Genomic DNA, 21,721 nt, shown 5'->3' on the forward strand with positions numbered 1-21,721 from the left:
GGGGAGGAGCCCAAAGTGGAGAGAACTCTTGGCAATAAGGAGATGAGAATGTTTGGAGGGAGTGGCAGTAGGGAAAGGTAGGACGGCTGCAGAAGAGAAAAAGGGAGGATGAGGTGTGAAGTTGGTGAAAGGAAAGAAATAGTTAAACTGAGATTTTGACAAGTGGATGGAGCTGTGCCCTTCTGGTGGAAGCAAAGAGCAGAGAGGCTGAAGGGTGAAAAGGAGAGAACCTGCACTTTGTGGGACAGAACGGCTCTGAGGAGCAGGAATCCAGCAGATTGTGGGATCTTCAACTTGTTGGGTCACCCAGGCAATAACAACGTGGCAACTCACAGGACTCCTTTAATCTAAAATGGTGATATATTATGAAGTGGGGGATCTATTGCACAGGATAATTTTAGCTGTTTGTTTTATTTACTGCTATTCCTTTTTTTGCCTTGATAAACATTGCTTAAAGCTGAAGTGTTTGTCTTTCCTGATTGATTGATTGATTGAGTGCCCTTAAGTTGGTGTTGACACATAGCAACCACATAGATAGATTCTCTTCAGGATGATCCGTCTTCAACTTAGCCTTTACGGTCTCTCAGTGGTGCATTCATTGCTGTTGCAATCAAGTCCATTCACCTTGCTGTTGGTCACCCACTTCTTCTTGTCTCTTCTAACATATTAGTATTAGGAACATAGGAAGCTGCTTTCTACTGAGTCCATTGGTCCATCTAGCTCAGTATTGTCTACACATACTGACAGCAGCTTCTCCAAGGCTGCAGGCAGGAATCTCTCTCAGCCCTATTTTGGAGATGCTGCCAGGGTGCATCCAGCATGCAGATGCTCTTCCCAGAGCAGCTCCATCCCCTAAGGGGAATATCTCACAGTGTTCATGCATGTATCCTCCCATTCATATGCAACCAAGGTGGACCCTGCTTAGCAAAAGGGACAAGTCATGCTTGCTGCCACACGACCAGCTCTCCTCTGCACAAACTGGCAGTGGCTTCTCCAAGGTTGCAGGCAGGAGTCTCTCTCAGGCTCAGCCCTACCTGGAGATGCCAGGGAGAGAATTTGGAACCTTCTGCATGCAAGCATGCAGGTGCTCTTCCCAGAGTGGCCACATCCTCTCAGGGGAATAACGGTCAGTGCTCACATGTAGTGTCCCATTGAAATGCAACCGAAGGGGACAATTCATGCTTGCTACCAAGACAAGCTCTCCTCTCACATTCAGTTATTCAAGTCGCTGCAGCTTGCATTTGCCACCCATGGAGCTTGCGTGCCCCAGCAGAATGAGGAAGGGCAGCAGCAGTGAGGGGAGGGGTGGTGCCAGGGTGGTGGAGGCTCAGTCTTTGCCACCCCCTGAGCCACTCTTTGTACCCACCTGCACCTGAGGTGACAGCCTCACCTTGCTTTATAGAAGACCACCCCTGCCCCCCCCCCCAAGCTCAAGGGGAAACTCTGTTGGGTTTCCTTTCCTTTGGGAAAGGAAAGATCACTGGTTTGTAATATTTGCTTTGTAATATTTGTTTGTAATATTTGCTTTATTTGCAAATATTACAATATATGTTTGTAGGAGAGCTGGTCTAGGGAGGAGAGCTGGTCTTGTGCTAAAGTGTAAAATGTGCCATTAGGTCGGTGTCAACTCCTGGTGCCCACAGAGCCCTGTGGTTTTCTTTGGTAGAATATAGGAGGGGTTTACCATTGCCATCTCCTGTGCAATATGAGATGATGCCTTCCAGCATCTTCCTATATCACCGCTGCCCAATATAGATGTTTCCTATAGTCTGGGAAACAAAGCAGCGGGGATTCAAACCGGCTTGCTAATCAAGTCATTTCCCTGCTGTGCCATTAAGTGGTAGCAAGCATTAATTGCCCTTTTTGCTAAGCAGAATCTGCCCTGGTTTGTTTTTGAATGGGAGACTACAGGTGAGCACTGGAAGATATTCCCCTTAGGGGATGGGGCCGCTTGGGGAAGAGCATCTGCATGCTTTCATGCAGGAGGTTCCAAGTTCCCTCCCTGGCTTCTCCAAGACAGGGCTGAGAGAGACTCCTGCCTGCAACCTTAGAGAAGCTGTTGCCAGTCTGTGTAGACAGTACTGAGCTAGATGGCCCAATGGTCTGATTCTGTAGAAGGCAGCTTGCTATGTTACTAACCGAGAGTGAGTAAACAGGGGCCTTCACCAATGCTAGGGGGTGGCATAGACAGGGGCTGGTGTCCCCAACTGTAAGTGCATTGAACATAACATGTGAATAAGACTATTGAGACTATGTTCCTGTTTGTACTTGTAATAAGCAAATGTGCAAGCTGAGCACAAGGAAAGAGGCACTGCTACAAGGCAGTAAATCCCCACAGAGAGGTGCTGCACTTCGAAGCTGTCTTTAGCCAACCTGGAGCTGAGGTTGCTTCTGCTGTCTCTTCCAAATGACAAACAACTGCTTTCCTTGCTCACAGCACACACACACACTGACTTTCCCTCTCTCCTTGGTGGTGTCTATATTGTATTCCCCAAGCTTCGATATCTCCAATCTGCCGAAGAAACGAATGGTCAGCCAGAAGCCCTAACAGGATGGCATGCAAGGTTTCAAAAACCGTATTCAGAGACTCTGTTGGAATGATTTGCTATAACATTTCATCAGCAAGAAACTTTGCATAACATGTGATTCCTTTAATGGGCAAGTGTCACATTCTGCACAATTCACATTATTTGATAGGCAAATTATTTTAATTATTGATTTTTGACATGTTTAACTCTGCAGTGAGCAATTCTGGAGACCTAAAAACATGAATCACCATTACTAGAAGGGGTCTCTATAAGGTTGTCTGTAAGTCTGCCGGTCAGCTCTCAACAAAAGAATGTGGTCATGTATATCAGTAAGGAATCTAGAACAGAGGGTTACACAAAAGCACACGGGCTATTGTTTGGACAGAAATAGGCAGTGCTTGCTGCTAATGAAATTAAAAACATCTAACAGTGACTCTATTTAAAATCATTATTTATTTGGGGAATCTCGCCCTTCTTCCAAATTGTTCATGGTGGCTTCCATGAAGTTATCACATTTTTATTCTTACAATAATGTCATGAAGCAGACTATGCTGAAAACAGCAAAGATAAGGAGATTTCTTATCCGGAGATAATCCATAAGCCAGAGATAAGATGATTCAAGACTTTTTAAACTAATGGCAGCCCTTTCATAAATTTACTAGTTGGTAATTTATTTATTATTTATTTGAAACATTTATCCTCTGCCCCTCCAGTACACTACTGCTCAGGGCGGTTCACAACAATAAAAGAGATGCAATATACAATAAAAGCAATAGAATTAACCAAATAAAATAAACAAGTTAAAAGTCAGGTTGAAAACCACAATCAGTATTAAATTTCAAATTAAAAGTTATTTTAAAAGCTAAAAATTGAGAATTATAAAAACTAAAAACTAAAGGACCTACCAGATATAACCAAAGATGGAGAATTAAAAATATGTGTTTTTAGTTGTTGTTTTAAAAACACTGAAGGAGGGAGCATGATGAAGCTCTTCAGGGAGGGCGTTTCCAAAGCCAAGGGGCCACAACCGAAACGGCCCTGTCTCTAGTCTCTGCCAACCAGATCTCTGTTAGTGGTGGGGCCATGAGCAGGGCCTGAGACAAGGAATGGAGGGCCCTGGGAAGTTCATATGGGCAAATGCGTTCTGACAGGTACCCCAGCCCCAAGCCGTGCAGAGCTTTAAAGGTCAAGACCAGCACTTTGAATCTAGCCTGGAAGCAGACTGGAAGCTGCTGCAGGATGGGTGTGATACTCATGAAGTGACTTGCACCAACGAGCATCCTTGCAGCAGCATTCTGGACCAGCTGAAGCTTTCGAACAGTCTTCATGGGCAGCCTCATGTAGAGCGCATTGCAGTAGTCCAATCTGGATGTTACCAATGCATGAGTGACTCAGGTCAGGTCTGACTTCTCAATGTACGTACCAGCCGTAGTTGGTAAAAGGTGCTTCTGCACACTGCTGCCACCTGCACCTCCAAGGACAATGTTGCATCCCCAAATTGTGGACTTTGTCTTTCAGAGGGAGCGTCACCCCATCCAAGACCAGATTTACCTCATTACTTGGTTCATCAGTTTGACCAACCCAGAGCAGTGGGTTAAGTTTCAGCTTAAACATTGAATTTGTTTAATGCCTCTCTCTTTCCCTCCCTCCCTCCATGTCTGCAATTTTACATTAATATTCAGTTAAGCTGCTTTACATTTTCACTTGTGCTCTAAAAAGAATGGAAATTGGAAGTTAAGGTGTCCATCTTAACTTCTATGCCATATAAGTTGTAAAGACTTTGTATAGTCTGGTATAAGGGGACCGGGGTGAGGCACGCACCCAATAGGGTGATCGGGTGCACCAGAACAGAGCGGCAGGCAGGAGCATTCCCTGCCAGCTGCCCTGCCCCCAGGGCTCAGATGGCCTCCCCAAGGAAGGAGGCCACCTGAGCCCAGGGGGTGGAGGTCAGGACAGCCAACAGGGAAGGCTGGCTTGCCAGGAACAGGGGCCAGGGGCTGGGGTGACCGGCAGGCAGGAGTGACTGGAGGGAGTGCAGCAGCAGGGTTGGGGCAGAGAGTCAGTGGAACAGAACGGCAGGTGGGAGTGCAACAGTGAATCAGCTGCTATATTTATTGTGGGCAGCACTGTGGGCACTGTAACTTCAAACTTGCTACTGCACAGAAGCACTAAAAATGCATTTTTCTGCCTCTTAAAACCCAGATTTGAGGATCCATTGTAAAATAACCATCAATTGGGTCCCAGGGGAATATAAGGCACTTTTCTGGCATGCAGTGACTCTTTTCACCTAGTGAATGTGAGCTGATGGCTGGGCAGAGTAGAGAAATAGTTGTGACTTCATAAGCAATAGAATGTTCAGGGCCTATTATGGTGGAATGTTGAAAACACTCTCCAGCTTAACTATTTTGGCACTATTGCGCCAATAAAATTCTGAAGCAAATATTGACTCATACTAGGCAAAATCTGATAATATTGGCCAACATGTAGACTGATGAAGAACTGGTGCAGTGACACTGCACACATGCTGCAGGAGAAGGGCAGCTTTCATAGTTCTCCCCTTCCCTCTGAAACCAGCCATAACTCTTGAAAATATCTCCCTGAAGGTCCCGCAGCCTTCAGGGACATAATTTTGGGAGTTACCGTGGGCTTCAGAGGGAAGGGGAGATCCATGCAAATCCATCCTCATCCCTAGGACCAGTGCAGTATTTGCAGAATGAGTACTAATGCACTATGGATGTCAGCCACTATCTTGTAAAGGATACATAATTGTGAGCATATATACTGTTGAATGACATTGACAGTTTGGACACTGAATTACTACAAAGACTGACACAACTTAATTCTGAAAAGCTTTCAATCTGAATTGATGACCTTTCTGCCTCCTGCCTCCGCATTCTTATGAAACTTTTATAGATAACACTGTAATGTTTACCATTCTCAGAAAACTCTGAGGATTGCATTAAGCAGGAAATAACTAGTCATTTTAATATTCTGGGCTTCAGCATTTTCCTTCCCCTGTTTCCGTTGATCTGCAAACTCTCTGCACTTCCTTTTTTCATGTGCTATGCATTTTATTGTAATAAAACAAATATAAGCAATGAGTAACAGAAAAACTGGAGCCTCAAAACTGGCTTGTGACAGTTCAGTTCTGAAAGCAGGCAATTATTGTCCATTTTAAATTGCTATTGGAGCTACTGGATTTTGCAAAGAAAGAAAGGAGGATATTGATCTTTGTGAAAAGTAATTTAAAACTTATCTACAAGGATGGGCTTTTTAAAATCTATAGAATTAAATCCAGCCAGGTGCTGAGATTCTGTATGATCACTAATGGAACAAACAAAAGCCATGTACATCCTACCAGTTTGTAGGTAGGCTATATTTATCCATTGTGGAAAGGTCTATGGACCAAATAAACACTTTGATTGACATGTGATTGATATTTATCCTCTATTACTTCAGTTAAAACAGATGCCAAGAAACATGGCACAGTATCCAACCTAGTACTTGTATGAATGGAAAAACGTACCCTTCACAAAGTGGGGGAGGGACAATTTCACCAATACCTTTAGCAGCCCCCAATGTCCCCAGAAAATATGTCCCTGAGGGTCCCCCAACCATTGGGGGGCTGCAGAAGGAGAAGATAGGCAAAAATGGCTTCTTCACTTTGAGTGAAACTAGCCAGGTTTCCAGATGTTTGCAGCATGTGGCTGTTTCCCCACCTCCTTCTCAACCACTTCACCATAGAAAGACTGATATGGTGGATAGGGGAGTTAAGCAACCAGAATATGTTTGGTGATTGTATGACCTTTCTTGTGGGAGACATCCCACTCCAATTTTCCATCCCAAATGAAACAGAAGCAATAATAAAAGGGTTCTCTTAGCAAACAAATAAGGGGTTTTGTGAAATCAGCAGGCAGTAGACCAGTCCACTTCCTCTATTTCTGTGTCTGAATTTTTGTGTGTGCATTGAATGGGAAGCTAAGCTATGCAGCATAGTTCAAACCACTGCAGTAGCTAATTTCTGAGTAAACAACTGAGCAATAGTGTGTGCTGTAGAGGTTGGGTCTCTGTAGAGGTTGGGTCACACTCTTGAGGCTTGTGGGCAACACTCCTCTGTGCATATCATTCAAGTCCTACCTACCCCTAGCTCAAATTTTAATGGGAAATGGTTCCCACCCTAGCTTCCACCATTTGGTGGGCATCCTTCTTGTAATCGTATTAACACGATGCTTATAAAGACTACAGAGAAATAATTACCAAAACAAAAAAGGGAAACTTGAGCAGGAACTTGGGGATGCTCCCAGTGTTGGTTCCTCTATTCCTCCTTCTATCAAGCCTTCTATCACAACAACAACAACAACAACAACAACAAGAAGCACATTGAGGATTGGGCTTACTGTAGCAGTTGTGTTTTTAGTAAATCCATTCCTTGATCTAGGCCAGGTTTTAGTTCAGTCCTAGACTGGAGGCAGGGCAGAAAAACAACAAGCGGCAGGAGGATAGAAAGCAGTCTGCACTTGCTTTTCTGTACTCAAGACTTCTTTTATCAAACTATCTGTATCTATATATATAATTCACTAAGACAGTACCCATGGCTAAACCCGCGAGCATGCGAGCTGCCAGGAGGGGGAGGGAAAGCAGCGGCAGTGGTGGTGGGGAGAGAAAGCAGCGGGGGGTAGGGGGGAGAAAAAGCGGGGGGGGGGAGTGGAGGCAGTCCTCTGGATTCGACAGCATGAGAATGGTTTCTTCCATTCTCAGTGGGCCTGCAGCAGCAATAACAGCAATACAGTCAGTAAATGCTGCCCACCAGGTTTCACCACCACCACCACCACTACCACCACCACCGTGCCCCATGTATTGCCTCATGGGGGGAAACCATGGCCAGTGGCAGCCACCAGCTAGAATGCTGTTGCTGCTGCCAGCCTGCCAGGAATTGAAGAATCTGTATCCACCAACACAATAAAGGAAGGTGTCCTCCACTCAGAAAAGAGAGGTCCCACAAGAGGTCATATTGCTGAGGGCCCCTAGAAATCTACAGCCAACCCTATGTAGGTGCATGTTCCAGAGCGATAAGGGAGTTTATCAGTCAGTTGACAGAATGAGAAAGAGGAACTGAGGAGTGCAAATGTTCTCATTCTCAGCAAATGAGATATAAATATATACTTGTGAAAAATTTCATATTTTTAGCCTGGCAGAGAGCCACTTCTCTATGCAGTCCATGTCTTAGGGGTGTTTCCTCCTCCTTAAAGAGGAACTGCGTGTCTTCCTAGGAGGAGAGTATGTTACAAGGGGGTGCTGGTCTGCAAATAATTGTCCCCTGCTAACTCAGCAAAGAGGCATCTTTTTAAAGTGGCTTTTTACCCAGGCTTTTACATAATCGTTTTTACTGCGGCGTCTGTGTGTTTTTATCTGTTGTATTGTTTTTATGGCTGTTTTAATATGTTTTTAGCTTGATGTTTTTAATTGCTTTTTTATTGTATGTTTTAATTTTTGTAAACCGCCTTGGGGTTGTGTTTTTAACGAAAGGTGGTATAGAAATGTAAAAATAAATAAATAAATAAATAAATAAATAAATAAATAAATAAATAAATAAAGTGGCGATTCTTTTATTTAGCAGGGGGAGAGCAACTGGCCCTATCCATCCCCCGCACAGCAACCCTCTAGTGGCTGTTGCTGGTGTCTATCTTATGTTTTGTTTTTAGATTGTGAGCCCTTTGGGGACAGGGAGCCATCTTATTTATTTATATCTATGTAAACTGCTTTGGGAACTTTTTGTTGAAAACCAGTATATAAATATTGGTTATTCGTATTCATATAATTCATTTCCCCCCAAATGGTGTGTGCAAATCATGAATAAGAATTCAATCCTGTTTACTCAACAGTAAATTCCACTGAGTTCAATAGGGCTTACTCCAACTCTGGAACTGTAGGACTGCAGCTTGATAGAAAAATTTGAAGGCTTGTGTGTGCAGAATTTGCTGCAGTTTATTCTTTGAAAGCCGAGAGGGATGCTTTTCTCTGACAACCATTTCTGCTGAATCATCCACTGAGGCCCAGTTTGCTATGGCCTTTGCTTTCAGTTGTGTAATCCCTGTCGCGCTTACTACCCTTGGTATATAATGAAAATGGCAAAATTATGCCCGCCTTGGCATATATATGGCACTGCTGTGCCTACTACAAGTCATTTAATCTAGGGGACAGCAAAATGGCATAGCATGGTTTTGTCAGTCCACTAAGATGGGAGCTGATATGGAAATCGGGAGAGAAGGAGGGGGAGATGGTTCAGGTCCTGGAAAAGTGGAAATGAGCAAATGGGAATGGGAAATGGGAAGCAAGCACAGAAACTGAGGGAGGAAAGCCACAGAATGAGATTGAAGGGACAGATCTCAACTTGGCCTCCATTCAATACACTCAGGTATTCAGAGCAGGCCCTATTTTCACATATGAATTCACTGCATTTCCTGTTGGAATGATGAATGAGCCAAAATAAAGATGAGAAAAAGCTGGGCATTCATTAGAACCAGCCAAGGTACAAAGATGCAGATGGCTAAAGCCTATTTATATCAGACACGTACCCCAATTCAGATGTTCCTTGATTATTTAGAAGCTCCCTGACTTGCAAGAGATTGCCCATTCATTTCAATAGAGAGCACAGCACTGTGCACACCCAGGGTTGCACACTTGATTCGGTTTCTCTCACTGAGGTGAAATTAGGCTAGCCCATTCATGTAAACAGGAAAGCAACTGTGGTATTTGTGAACCGCCTGGAACCATCCGGGTGAGGCAGTTTAAAAATCTAATAAACAAACTGGACTCCTAGACCAGGGCTTGGAAGACCACAGACCCAATGTGGTTGCTGTAGACTGCAGGTGCCTGTTGCAGTTCTATAGCTAAGCAGGTCTAGACATGGTTCCTTGCTGGATGGGAGCCTCATGTTCTCCACTCCTCGGCAGGAATTAAGATACAAATGAAGTACATATGGATCAAAGCATGACAACACCATTCTTTTGTTTCTAGATGCTGAATAATTATGGCTGGATATGAACACACACACACACACACACACACACACACACACACACTTTTACAATTATTGAACTGCATAAAATATTACAGCTTAAACAATTGCTTAAATTGGGCTAATCACTGACATTACTTTCCCCTCTTGTGTGTTACCTCCATTGCGACTGGTGGACAAGTGATGATCTGGGCATAACTTGAGTTGCTGTGCTTACTCTGCACAGCAACTCATTGGCTGCATTCACACGTAACGTGGAACCAGAGTTGAAGGAGGCCACTGGTTCTGCAAGCATTATGTGTGAATCCATGCAACTACAGTTCCACGCGGCAACGTACCTGGGTTTTCATTTCCCTGACTCCAATCTGAACCCTTGAGTTGTAGTGAGTTTCATCGCCGCAACCTGAGGTTAGGCACAGCCTGTGTTGCATACTAATTCGGAACCGCAGGCTGCATCTCCTGGAACTGAAATTGAGGGAGGAAGCTCCTCCCCCAACACCAGCTGTGATTGGCTGTGTGGGCTGTACTTCATGGAAGAAGGAAACCCACACAGCCAAGTCCCCTTCCTCTCTGCAATTTCGCTGACAGCAAAGAGGGTGCTCTCCGTTATGTCCGAATTTGGATGGGAGAGCAGGGGAGGGGGGAGTGGAACCTGTGTTATATGCAAATGTGGCCAATATCTACAATAGTATTGGATTTATTCCAGGCAACCATGTAGGCTACTTAATGACCAAAAATAAAATGGATGGAAGTAACTGTTGCTCAGTATAAGGGTATTAGCAAATCAGATTATGAAACTGAAGATGACATTTTAATATACAAAAACTTTCATTGTAATGCCTTGTAATGGTAATGATTTGACAATGCCAAAATCTGTATTCAGGTCTGCCAAATGCAAGTCAAAGTCTGTAATAGAGAGGAACTTATCCTGATGGTTTATGTGAGAGCAATGTTGAAGGAAAGCAGAGGGGAAGGCTAGGGAATTAAATTAGGATCAAAACATGCTTATGAAAGATTTTCAAGCAACTTTTATTGATTTACATGTTAGTATTGAAATAAATAAAATATAATTTTTAAAAAGTTTGCCAGGAGGAGAGGTCGGTCAGTCAAGACTATCAGCAACACTGTTGTTCATAGTGTTCCATAAAAGACCATTACCACCACAGTAGCATTTGAGCTGGAATTATTTATTGCTTATTGTAGGCAGGAGTAATATGGCTGAAGCCCAGGGAGGCATTTGACCATAAATCTAGCCTTTTGAAAATCTGATCTTAGGCCTAAAATGCTGGGCTGGAAACTAAACATCCTCAGCAGCAGCATGAGAGACAATAGGTAAATAATGACTTTGGCATGATCCAGTTCAATGAGCTAGGTAAGCACATGCTTAACTCGTTCCCATTGAAACTAATGGGACCTGAATATGCTTAGCTTTGCTTGTATAGAACTTCTATGTATATAATTCTATATCTATATCTATCTATCTATAATTATGCAAGACACCTTATAATCTTTAGCTCATTAATTCATCTTCCAAACCATTCTCTATAACAGGGTTTCTTAACCTTGGGGCCCCAGATGTTGTTGGACTACAACTCCCATCATCCCCAGACATGGCCTTTGTGGCTGAAGATGATGGGAGTCGTAGTCCAACAACATCTGGGGGCCCAAGGTTAAGAAACCCTGCTCTATAACATATGGGGGCATTGACATTGAGAAAGTGTTAATTTCTCAAGAGTCTGTGTAATGCTAGTGTTTGACTCTGGGGATTAGCTATAATTAAAGAAGTGGGAGGAGAGCAGACGTCCCTGGGGCCCTGAGAGAGGGGGGGGTGGTCCACTGGCAGGGTGGCAGTGACAGCTCACTTTTTTCTCTTCACTGTTGGTGTTGTATGAGGTTATTGTAATAGACATATATGTTAAACAAGTTGTTCTAATAAGAATTAATCTGCTTACTTTGCTTTCACTATCCCTACAACTGGACTAAATTTGGTCCAAATCGGTTAGGCAGTTCACAAGTTGGCCCTCTTGCACCTCAAATGTTCATGCAACTGCCATCTTGAATCAGGGTGGATGATATCATTACAAACTAGGCCCTGCCTTGAGTTATCCTGTGTCCCTACACTGTAGCAAATTGGGTTCAAATTGGTTAGGGGGTTCACAAGTTGGCCCAATTGCACCTCAAATGTTCACATGTCCACCATCTTGAATTGGGGTGGATGGCGTAATCACAAATGCCATTGAGGTGTCCCTGTGTGTCACTCATTACAACTGTAAAAAAATTGGTTCAGATTGGTTAGGCAGTCTATAAGTTAGCCCTCTTGTGCCTCAAATGTTCATGCATCCGTTATCTTGAATTGGGCTGGATGACATCATCACAAACTACGCCGTTGAGGTGTCCCTATATGTCCCGACAACTGTACCCAATTTGGTTCATATTGGTCCAGGTATTGTGAAGTTGATAACTGAGGACACACACAAACACAGTGGCTGGGGATGATGGGAGTTGTAGTTCAAAAACAGCTGGAGGGCTAAAGTTGTGCAGCCCTGCATTAGACTGAGAGAAGGGGCATGCTGAGAACATTTTGGGTTTTTTTACCATGTCCTTACAGTTCTTCTGCAGCAAAGATGGGGGTGGGGAGGAGGAGAAGGTGGGCAGCCCAGGGGTGCATCTTCACCTCTTGTCTCTCATCTCTGGTTTGACTTACACTGAAGAGACCTGGGTTCAAATCTCTGCTGAGCCACAAACCTGTTCCACCTAACCTATCCCACAGGGTTGTTGTGAGGATAGAGGAGGGCCATCTATGCCAATCTGAGTTCTTTGTGGGGAAGGCGGTGCTAAAAAATAATAAATTACTTACCCCTTATGTATGAAGTAAGCAGGGATTTGAACACAGGGCTCCAAATTTCATGTCTACAGGGTTTCACTGGTTTACTAAAGAACTGTCAATTGCATTCATTTTGGTTCAGCTGTAGGTCACTGGAGAGTGGAGACTTACCAAGCTACCTTTGATCAGTTTGGTATGGATGTTCCTTCCCCAGTTCATAATTAACATTGCAACTGTGTCCGATAATATGCTCAATATTATTAGGTCAAAATATTGTCTTTGATGCCAGAAATAATTACATGTGACGGCAACCCTGTGCAAGAATGTATGTCATTATGACACATTGTCAATATCTGGATATCTTGGGTATACAAATATCGAGGCAACTGGAACTCCAGATAAATAGTAATGCAGTCTTCAGGGCTGCTGCCCACAGAAGGAATTCTAGGGGCATATTGTCTAGGGGCATATTGTCTGCCCTACGACACAAGCAGGTTGCTGAAAGTACCTTATACCACTTCTGCATTGTCATGCCTATCCACACAAGAGAAGATTCTTCTAGGGCGTGTTTTTGACCAATAAAACCCTATATAACATGGCTTAGAGCAGGGGTTCTCAGTTTTGGGGTCCACAGACATTGTTGGATTACAACTCCCATCATGCCCAGCCACAGTGACCTAGAAGTTGTAGTCCAGCAGCATGTGCGGAACCAAGGTTCAGAACCTCTGTCTTAGAGATTGCCTTCACCCTTCTGTTCCAAGCATCCTCTTGACTGTTTCGTCTGTGAGTCAGTTCTGAACAAAGAGAGCACAGAAGGAAGCGTTTTGGTGGCTGCTCCAGTCTTGACTTTCCTTCCCTTGGTGATTTGACAAAACCGGAACTTGATTGTTTTCAAAAGCGCAGTTCGGCTTTTCTGCATGGGCTTAGTGTTAATTAGCTGGGCTTAAGCTAAACGAAATAATTTTAATTTGTAAAAGTACATTTCATTTACTTTAATGGGCATTTCATTTAATTAGTTTAAACAGTGGCGTAGCAACGTTGGAGTCGGCCCAGAGACCAGATTTTAAAACGGGGCCCCCCCGTCACTGAAGGAAGCTCAGCTTATGAAGTTAAGAAATCTTCAATGAGGCTGAATAGTGGTAACAAAAAGCATAGTTAATATATGACACCTATGTGCCTCAATAGAACATAATCCTAAATTATTTTTTAAAAGGTTTTGTAAATTGTGGACGATGCAAGTCTTTTAATGGTACTAGAGAAAGACATGCTGTTCTGGTAGCTCCAGGTCTTAACACTCACATCAATTTCGGAAGATGAATACAACTGAAAGAAGCCTGGGCTGGTGCATGGCTGGGGGAATCAGGCATGTGACTTGCCTCTGGGGGGGGCCCCCAGACAACTGTCTCCCCTTGCCCTATTATAGCTACGCCCCTGGGTTTAAAAGTGTTGCGTTGAGTTCTAACTTCTAATGTTGCAGTAGGCTAATCTAGCTAGCTACCTGCCAAAACTGATAAATAACAGCTGGATGCAACACTGTCCTTGGATATCCAAATGGTGTTGGTGGCTGAAAGAGTCATTTACAACTTTCAGCTGGTAAGGTAGCTGTGTTCCTACCTTGAGAAGACAGATCTGATATTAATCACCCATACCTTGGTCACATCCAGGTTAGACTAGTGTAAAGCACTCTGTGTGGTAGCATAGGCATAGGAAGCTGCCATATATTGAGTCAGACCATTGGTCCATCTAGCTATGTATTGTCTTCACAGACTGGCAGCGGCTTCTCCAAGGTTGTAGGCAGGAATCTCTCTCAGCCCTATCTTGAAGATGCCAGGGAAAGAACTTGGAACCTTCTGCTCTTCCCAGAGCAGCGGCTCCATTCCCTGAGGGGAATATCTTACAGTGCTCACACCTCTAGTCTCCCATTCATATGCAACCAGGGTGGACCCTGCTCAGCTAAGGGGACAAGTCATGCTTGCTACCACAAGACCAGCTCTCATCTCCTGACCCTCTGAAGATGCTCCAGAAGCTTCAGGTGCTCCAGAATGCTGCTGCAGGAATCCTCCAGGGAGCATGGCAGTACAGGAGTGTTACATCTATTTGGTAGCAGTTCCATTCATTACTTGAAGCCAAATAAATTCACCTTAAAATTATCTTCCCCAGCCCTGCTTCTTTGGCCCAGCTTAGTCTCAGGTTCAGCTGGCAGTGAACTGTGAGAGAGCATTCTTGGTGGTGGCACCACAATTTTGGCATATGCTCCCCAGAGAGATCCACCAGGCTGGGTCCTTTGTCCTTTCGTGAGGCTTTTTGTTTATTTTGGTTTTAGTCAGCTGCTTTTTAATCTGACTTGGCTTTTTACATTGGGCTGGTTCTCACAATCAGATGGGAGGAGGCGGAGGAGGAGGAGATGGAGGAGATTCCATCCGAGATTTGAGAGTTGTATGTGCTCTGATAATCTGATTGTGTGGGTGAGGGTAATGTCGGATAGGGGATCAAAGTGATCACTCACTGCAAGCAAATCTGGTTGGGTGATGCAGTCAGCTGATGTCAGTGATCTGTGATTTGATGTAGGGTGGAGGAGCTCTGCTGCCTGCACTGCCCAACTAGAATTGCTTGCAGCTGACATTCACTTTTGGTGCTCTGCCCAACATTACTCCCACCCCCATGGTCAATTATTGGGAGCGTACACAGTTCTCAACTCTCAGCTGGAGCCTCCTCTCCCTTACATTGGTGAGAACAGCCCATTCTGTGCTCTAGCATGATTAAGTGCCTATTCAAATGTAATTGTTTGTCTTTTACTTATTTGTAAACTACTGTATCTGGTGAAGCATTGTGTCTAAAAGATGGGATAACAAATCTATTAAATGAACAATACTATGGGGCCATTCACACGACCGGGCGGGTAGGTAGGCAGGCTGCTCCAACTCACCTTCCCCCCAGACAATCACAATAATGTTGCTGGGAGTGCAGACTGTGCTCCCAGTGGATTCACACTGTGCCACGCAGCACAAAACTCTGGATGCTGGGACGACATGTCCCAAAACTCTGGATGCTGGGACAAAATATCCCAGATATCCCACAATGCACTGCACAATGAACACAGTGCATTGACGGGATCCCCTGTCAGATGGACACCATAGGCGCCTGTCTCAGGCCATGTGCAGCCCAAGGAGACACATGATCCCGGCAGCCGGGTTAAGGGAGTGCTTGCCCTCTTGGCTAAGAGCTGGGCTTCAGAGCAGGGTTTGGCTGGGCGGGAGCACTAGGATCCGCATGGATCCCTGGGACTCCACACAAGCGTCCTTGCCCAGGCAAGGCCGCTCATGAAGAGCTTCTATTTCTTCTACGACTGCTGCTGCTGCTGCTACCACTTATACACTTTTCAACAAAAAACAACCCAGTATATCTCTCTGACACCTTTTAAAATGGCCTATAGGACACATTTATTCATCTAGGTTTTTAATTAGACTTTTAGAATCCATCCTTGTTTTCAAATTGTTTTAATATTTTAATTTTGTTCTCATATTGTATTGTAAACCACCCAGAGACGTGAGCTTTGGTCCGTATATAAATATGCTAAACAAACACACAAAAGTTCTTAAAGCGGTTTGCACAGGGAAATAGATAAATATAAGAAAGATAGTTCTGTGTCCTAAAGTGGCTCACAAACTAAAAAGAAACATAAAGCAGACACCAGCAACAGCCACTGGAGGGATGCTGAGTTGGGATTGGATAGGGGCTGTTGTTCTCCCCCTGCTTAATATAAGAGATCCACCACTTTAAAAGGTGCCTCTTTGCTTAGTTAGCAGGGCTAACAAACAAAAACAAACCCACCAAGGTAATAGCTGGACATAGTACACTGCGCCTACCCATATTGGTGGGTGGACAACAGGAGAAGGGAAGGAAAGAAAGTCCTCTATAGACCAGCTGTGGGGATCCCCTCCTGCATGCGCACAGCCAGATGCATGATGCCTTCAGTTTGTTTCTTTACTCAAAGGGCAACTTGAATTGGTTCCATCAAGGAGCACTGTTGATGTGGAATGTACAAATGCTTCCTGGCTTTTATCCTTTCCCAAAGCACCACTTAAGGACAAACTGCAGATGGGTAGAGAGGAGTTGTTCAAATAACCTGAGCAATCATTTCAGGTGATTTTGTTGAGCCAAAACAAGGAGATTCCCAGACAACTTGGAATGTGTTGTGCTGCTTTACCCTCCATGTAAACACATCTTTGTAACTGTTTCCAAGGTTTTTTTCTGACGAGTCATCACAACCAGGACATTTGATAGAGGGAAATTGGCACGCAGAGAGAAGGCAATGTTGTTAAGTATTCATTTGTGAGCCAGACAGGCAGCCCTCTTGGTTCAAGCAAGGCTTCCCTGTGCTGGGTACGGCGAGAGAACAATCCCTGTGAACTTGTAGAGCTCCAGCAGTCTTCAACAGCAATGAGGGTTCTCCGGATATGGAACTGCAGACTTAAACTCATTCTATGGAAAATACTGAAATCCTTTCACACATTTAACAACAACAACAAATATAACAACAAAAGTTTCCAAAGTGGTTTACACAGAGAAATAATAACTAAAAATAAATAAGATGGCTCCCTGTCCCCAAAGAGCTCACAATCTAAGAAGAATCATGATAGACACCAGCAACAGTCACTGGAGGTACTGTGCTGGGGGTGGATAGGGCCAGTTACTCTCCTCTTGCTAAATAACGAGAATCACCACATTAAAAAGGTGCCTCTTTGCCCAGTTAGCAGGGGTAACTGGGGAGCAGCCATTTTCCAAAATAAGGCAGCCATTTTCAGAAACCTATGACAGCAAGAAACATAATGGAACTATAGAAATGCAAATGTGATTGTATAGCCCTTTAAATCTCTCTGACTCCTAATTCTTTACATTTTACCTACTGGAACTGGTTTAACAGTATTCCCTCTTTCCCAGAGGACTATAATTCTACAAGAGCAGGTAGACCTCTGAGAAGTCTCAGCATGCCCCCCAACTACAATTCCCAGGATTCATCAGGAGGAGCCATGGCAGTTAAATTAATACAAAGCCACTGTATGTTTGAACTGTAGACATATGCTAAATTATTCAAATCTGATGGCAGTTTTATAGGACCAGAAGGTCACTACTTCTGAATTATGGACTGCTGTCCTTCTCTTAGTATGTAGGGCATCATGTAGGGTGGAGCACTCTTCAGTGGAAGGATTATTTTGTATTTTGAACTGCAACATTGCTATTGATGATCATAATTATTATTTACATTGATGCCCCTCCTCAAGCCAATTCACAAGGGCAACCCAAGACAGGGTTTTTTGATAGACACTGAGACTTGGGAACTCCTTCCTGGGTGAGATTCGTGCCACCCAATCTCTGATGATATTTAGTCACATACTGACAGTCTTTTTTAACAGTGCCTTTAGGTTTTCCCTGCTAACTGAGCAAAGAGGCACCTTTTAAAAGTGGTGGTTCTCTTTACTGAGCGGGGGACAGCAACTGGTCCTATCCATCCCCAGTGCAGCATCCTTCCCATGGCTGTTGTTGTCTATCTTATGTCAATTTTTTAGATTGTGAGTCCTTTGGGGACAGGGAGCCATTTTATTTATTTATTTATTTATTTATTTATTTATTTATTTATTTATGTAAACTGCTTTGGGAACTTTGCTGGAAAGCGGTATATAAATATTCGTCATGTTCGTATTTCTCTTCTCTGATCCCTGCTGAAATGCTCCCTGATCCCTCTGATCGTATGTCTCTGATCCCTGGTAGTATGCTAGTTTGTGGCCTTCTCTGATGTGTATATGGATTGGGTTTTCAGTTCTGCTGCTTGTTTCTTATGCTCTATGGTGGGCTGCCAGATAGGCATTTCAACAAAACAGAAGGATGAAAATATTCTAATAAACAAAATAAATGCATAAAACTCCATATGCAAAACAGCTTTGCACTGGAGCTAAATGGAAACAGACTAAGCATTTGACCCAGCATAGCTGAGCCCTCATTCCATATTACTGTGCTTTATGTAGTATAGGCAAGCGAACAATAACCAATTCAGAAGGAAGTGATGAGATCATTTGGCTATGGCAAACCGAACCCAAACTAATTCCAGGGTTGTTTGTTTATCTGAAAGCCACGTATAGGCAATTATTTTCTAGCAACTTTGCAAGTACCTTATGACGGGCAGAAAAAGACTGATAAAGACATAGAGAATTGCCAATTGTAGCTCTGCAGTAGTACAAAATCATGGCTATGCATATGAAGCATCTTTATATTGAGCCAGATGGTTATATTGAGCCCATCTAGCTCAGTATTGTCTATTACGACTGACAGAATCCTATCATCTGCCATCTCCTCCTTTTAACTGTAGATGCTGTTAGGGTTGCCATGCCCCCCGGAATTCCAGGTATCACCCGGACTTTAAGCATCTCACCTGGATTGCTTAGCCCACCCTGATTTGCCTGGATTTCAGCTTTCATTTAAAAAAGAAGAAACTAAGCTCTAGCCCTTGTAGAAGCAGAGTTATGGAGCAAAACGTGCAGTCACTATTCTGCTCAACTGCTGGACTCTGATTAAGAGAAGAAGAGCACAGGAGGGCAGCTGAGAGGGTTTCACTTTCACAAGTACACAAATCCCCTGAGGAATGTTGCCTTTTTTGTTATCTGCAGGGGAACTCTATCTGCTGTTGAGAGGATAGCTTGCTTTTGATGTGAATCACTACCTGCCTACCAGGCTGTGTACTGTAAAGTTTAAGGACTTTCTTGGCTTTATATTCTATGCATGCCTACTTAGAAGTAAGCACCGTTGGTTTCAATCAGGTCTTCTCTCAGATAAGTGTGTACAGAATTGCAGCCTTAATTTAAAAGTGGTGCATTTTTTTGTTCCATTGCTGCTGATAATATGTTAAGGAAAATGTTCAGGCAAAGATATCTTCCCCAACTATTGTTGGTACATATCCAGAGCAAATACAATTCAATTGGAAAGTGCAGCTGCTTATTTGCATATGCGACTTATTTGCAAGCCAATTTACATAATATACAAATTAGGCACCCGGATTTGGAGAGCCAGAATATGGCAACCCTATGCAGACTGAACTTTCTTCATGTAAAGCATGTGATTTTCCACAGAGTTATAGTTCCATCTTAAATACCAAAGCTAATTTGCTTCCCTACCCTGTAAGGGGCATCCTTTTTCTTTTTGTTCATCTTATAAAGCTAAAGGTTACAAGTAGTCTTGTTAGTCCATAAGGGGGCGGGGGGAATCCAAAAACACCACTAGTGTAATACTTTTATATCAAATGAAACATCATGAAGTAGCAGACAAGGTTTTGAGAACTTTTCTTCAGGTTGGATGTTAGGCAAAAAAGAAAAACAGCAATGGTGTAGCAGAGAGAGGAAGTATGTAGGCCAGGCCTGCTCAACTTCGGCCTTCCTGCAGATGTTGGCCTACAACTCCCATAATCCCTGGCTAGTGGCCACTGTGGTTGGGGATTATGGGAGTTGTAGTCCAAAAAACAGCTGGGGGGCCTAGGTTGAGCAGGCCTGATATAGGTGGACATGATGGGAAAGCCCCAGTATGAAGTTTTTAACAGTATTAAGATAGATCATGATGGAATGGGGTGTGTGCTTTGCAGACTGTGCCTGGTGCAAAAAGATGTGAGGTTTCAGCAAAGCATGCTGAAATAAAGAAGCAATGGATGCTCTCCTTTTGGAAGCATAAAACCCATCATTTATTCAGATTTGTTCCTAGCACTTATCAGAACATAACAGGTCCCCTGTAAGGAAGAGAACAGAAGCAAAGAAAAATGTGGTGGTCCTCATATTAGCAAAGCAGGAGATTAATTTTCAGGTGGTGCATTAGATAAAGAGTCAGCACAAGCCGTATTGGTTGGAGGTTATGTTTCCCTTATAGGCAAAGGCCTATCATCGGTTGGTAGGAGGTCGTTTCTTTCAGTTCTAGGATTTCTCCTTACGGATGAATTCAGTATTCACCAAAGTAAACAAAACTGCAGGTAGCCATGCTAGTATTTATTGCTGCTGCCTAAACAATGGGTAATAAAGAGAGATGAGATAGCATGGAAGAGCTGAGCTGTTAAATGAAACTGCAGCTCCTTGCATGTTAATTAAGGTAAACTCTGAAATAAAGCAGATGCAAGTATGTACCACTTATTCAGCCCAATCCAACAGATCTGCTCACACAGCTGATGCTGACAGCTATCATGATGATGGTCTTCCAGCACCCACCTAATTCCATGGATGCATCTGATATCAGCAACTATTTGTTTACAACAAAGCATGATTAGGGATGGTGGTAAGATTGCCAGCATTTAATTGCCAGAATGAGGGACACAAGTTCCACAATGAGGGACATGTTTGTTGGGGCTGGCAGGTGTATGCAGTGGTAATCAAGAGCCTGAGTATCATTGACATATATGTAATTGAAGTATATGTTATTGAATAAATAAGACAAATGCTGCCCCTACAGGGACTAACATTTCATCCCTGAAATGAGGAACATCCTGTGTAATGAGGGACAGTTGGCCACCCTAGTTGGTGGATCAGGGTCATGAAATACAAATACAGCAGAAGACAACCAATTTCTTAAATCAAGATTTTATGGTGCTTTTAAATACTTCACATTGTTTAATAGCCAACAGCTCCTCCCTTTCCACTCAGGCATACATCAAAACAGATATAGAAACCTTGGTTTTACTATTTATTATCAATTATTGATTGATGAAATAGTATCACCCAATTTAAAGTACTGTTTAGCCTTCAGGATAGAGCAGTCTATAGGTCTAAATACCTAACATGATGTTTATTGTGCTTGGTCCACTTGTTTATGATTTCTTTTTAAAGTTCATTGTTTTAAATCATTTTTATTTTGTTTTGATGCTGCTTTAATACTTATCTGGAAGCCAGTTTGGAGATCAATTGGTAGAAAGACTGGGTATACAGGTTTTAAATAAATAACTGAACTAACACATGGAGGCTGTTCTAATGCACAGCCTAACCTGGGCTAGGGATACCCAGCCCCAGTTAGGCTGCGCCTGAGAACTTTTGGGATCGGGCCTGATACTGGTGGGGCAGCACTGCCTAGCCATGCTTTAGTTTCAAACCCATGCTTTAGTTTCAAAGCCATGCTTTAGTTTCAAACCCAACTGTTAGCAAAGTAAAGGACGCAAGTACTCCCTTAACCCAACATGACTGCTTGTCTGTTTGCTGGGGCTATGTTTAGCCCAAGTGGACACAGAGATGGGTATCTAGAGAGCCCATCTTCTGGGGAATCCCCCAGTGCATCATGTGCGTAGCACAGTGCATTGTGGGCTTCATGGAGGCCAGGACAATGAATGCTGGT

The sequence above is a fragment of the Hemicordylus capensis genome, chromosome 4 (genome assembly GCF_027244095.1).
Source record: "Hemicordylus capensis ecotype Gifberg chromosome 4, rHemCap1.1.pri, whole genome shotgun sequence".
In the NCBI taxonomy this organism is placed as follows: Eukaryota; Metazoa; Chordata; class Lepidosauria; order Squamata; family Cordylidae; genus Hemicordylus; species Hemicordylus capensis.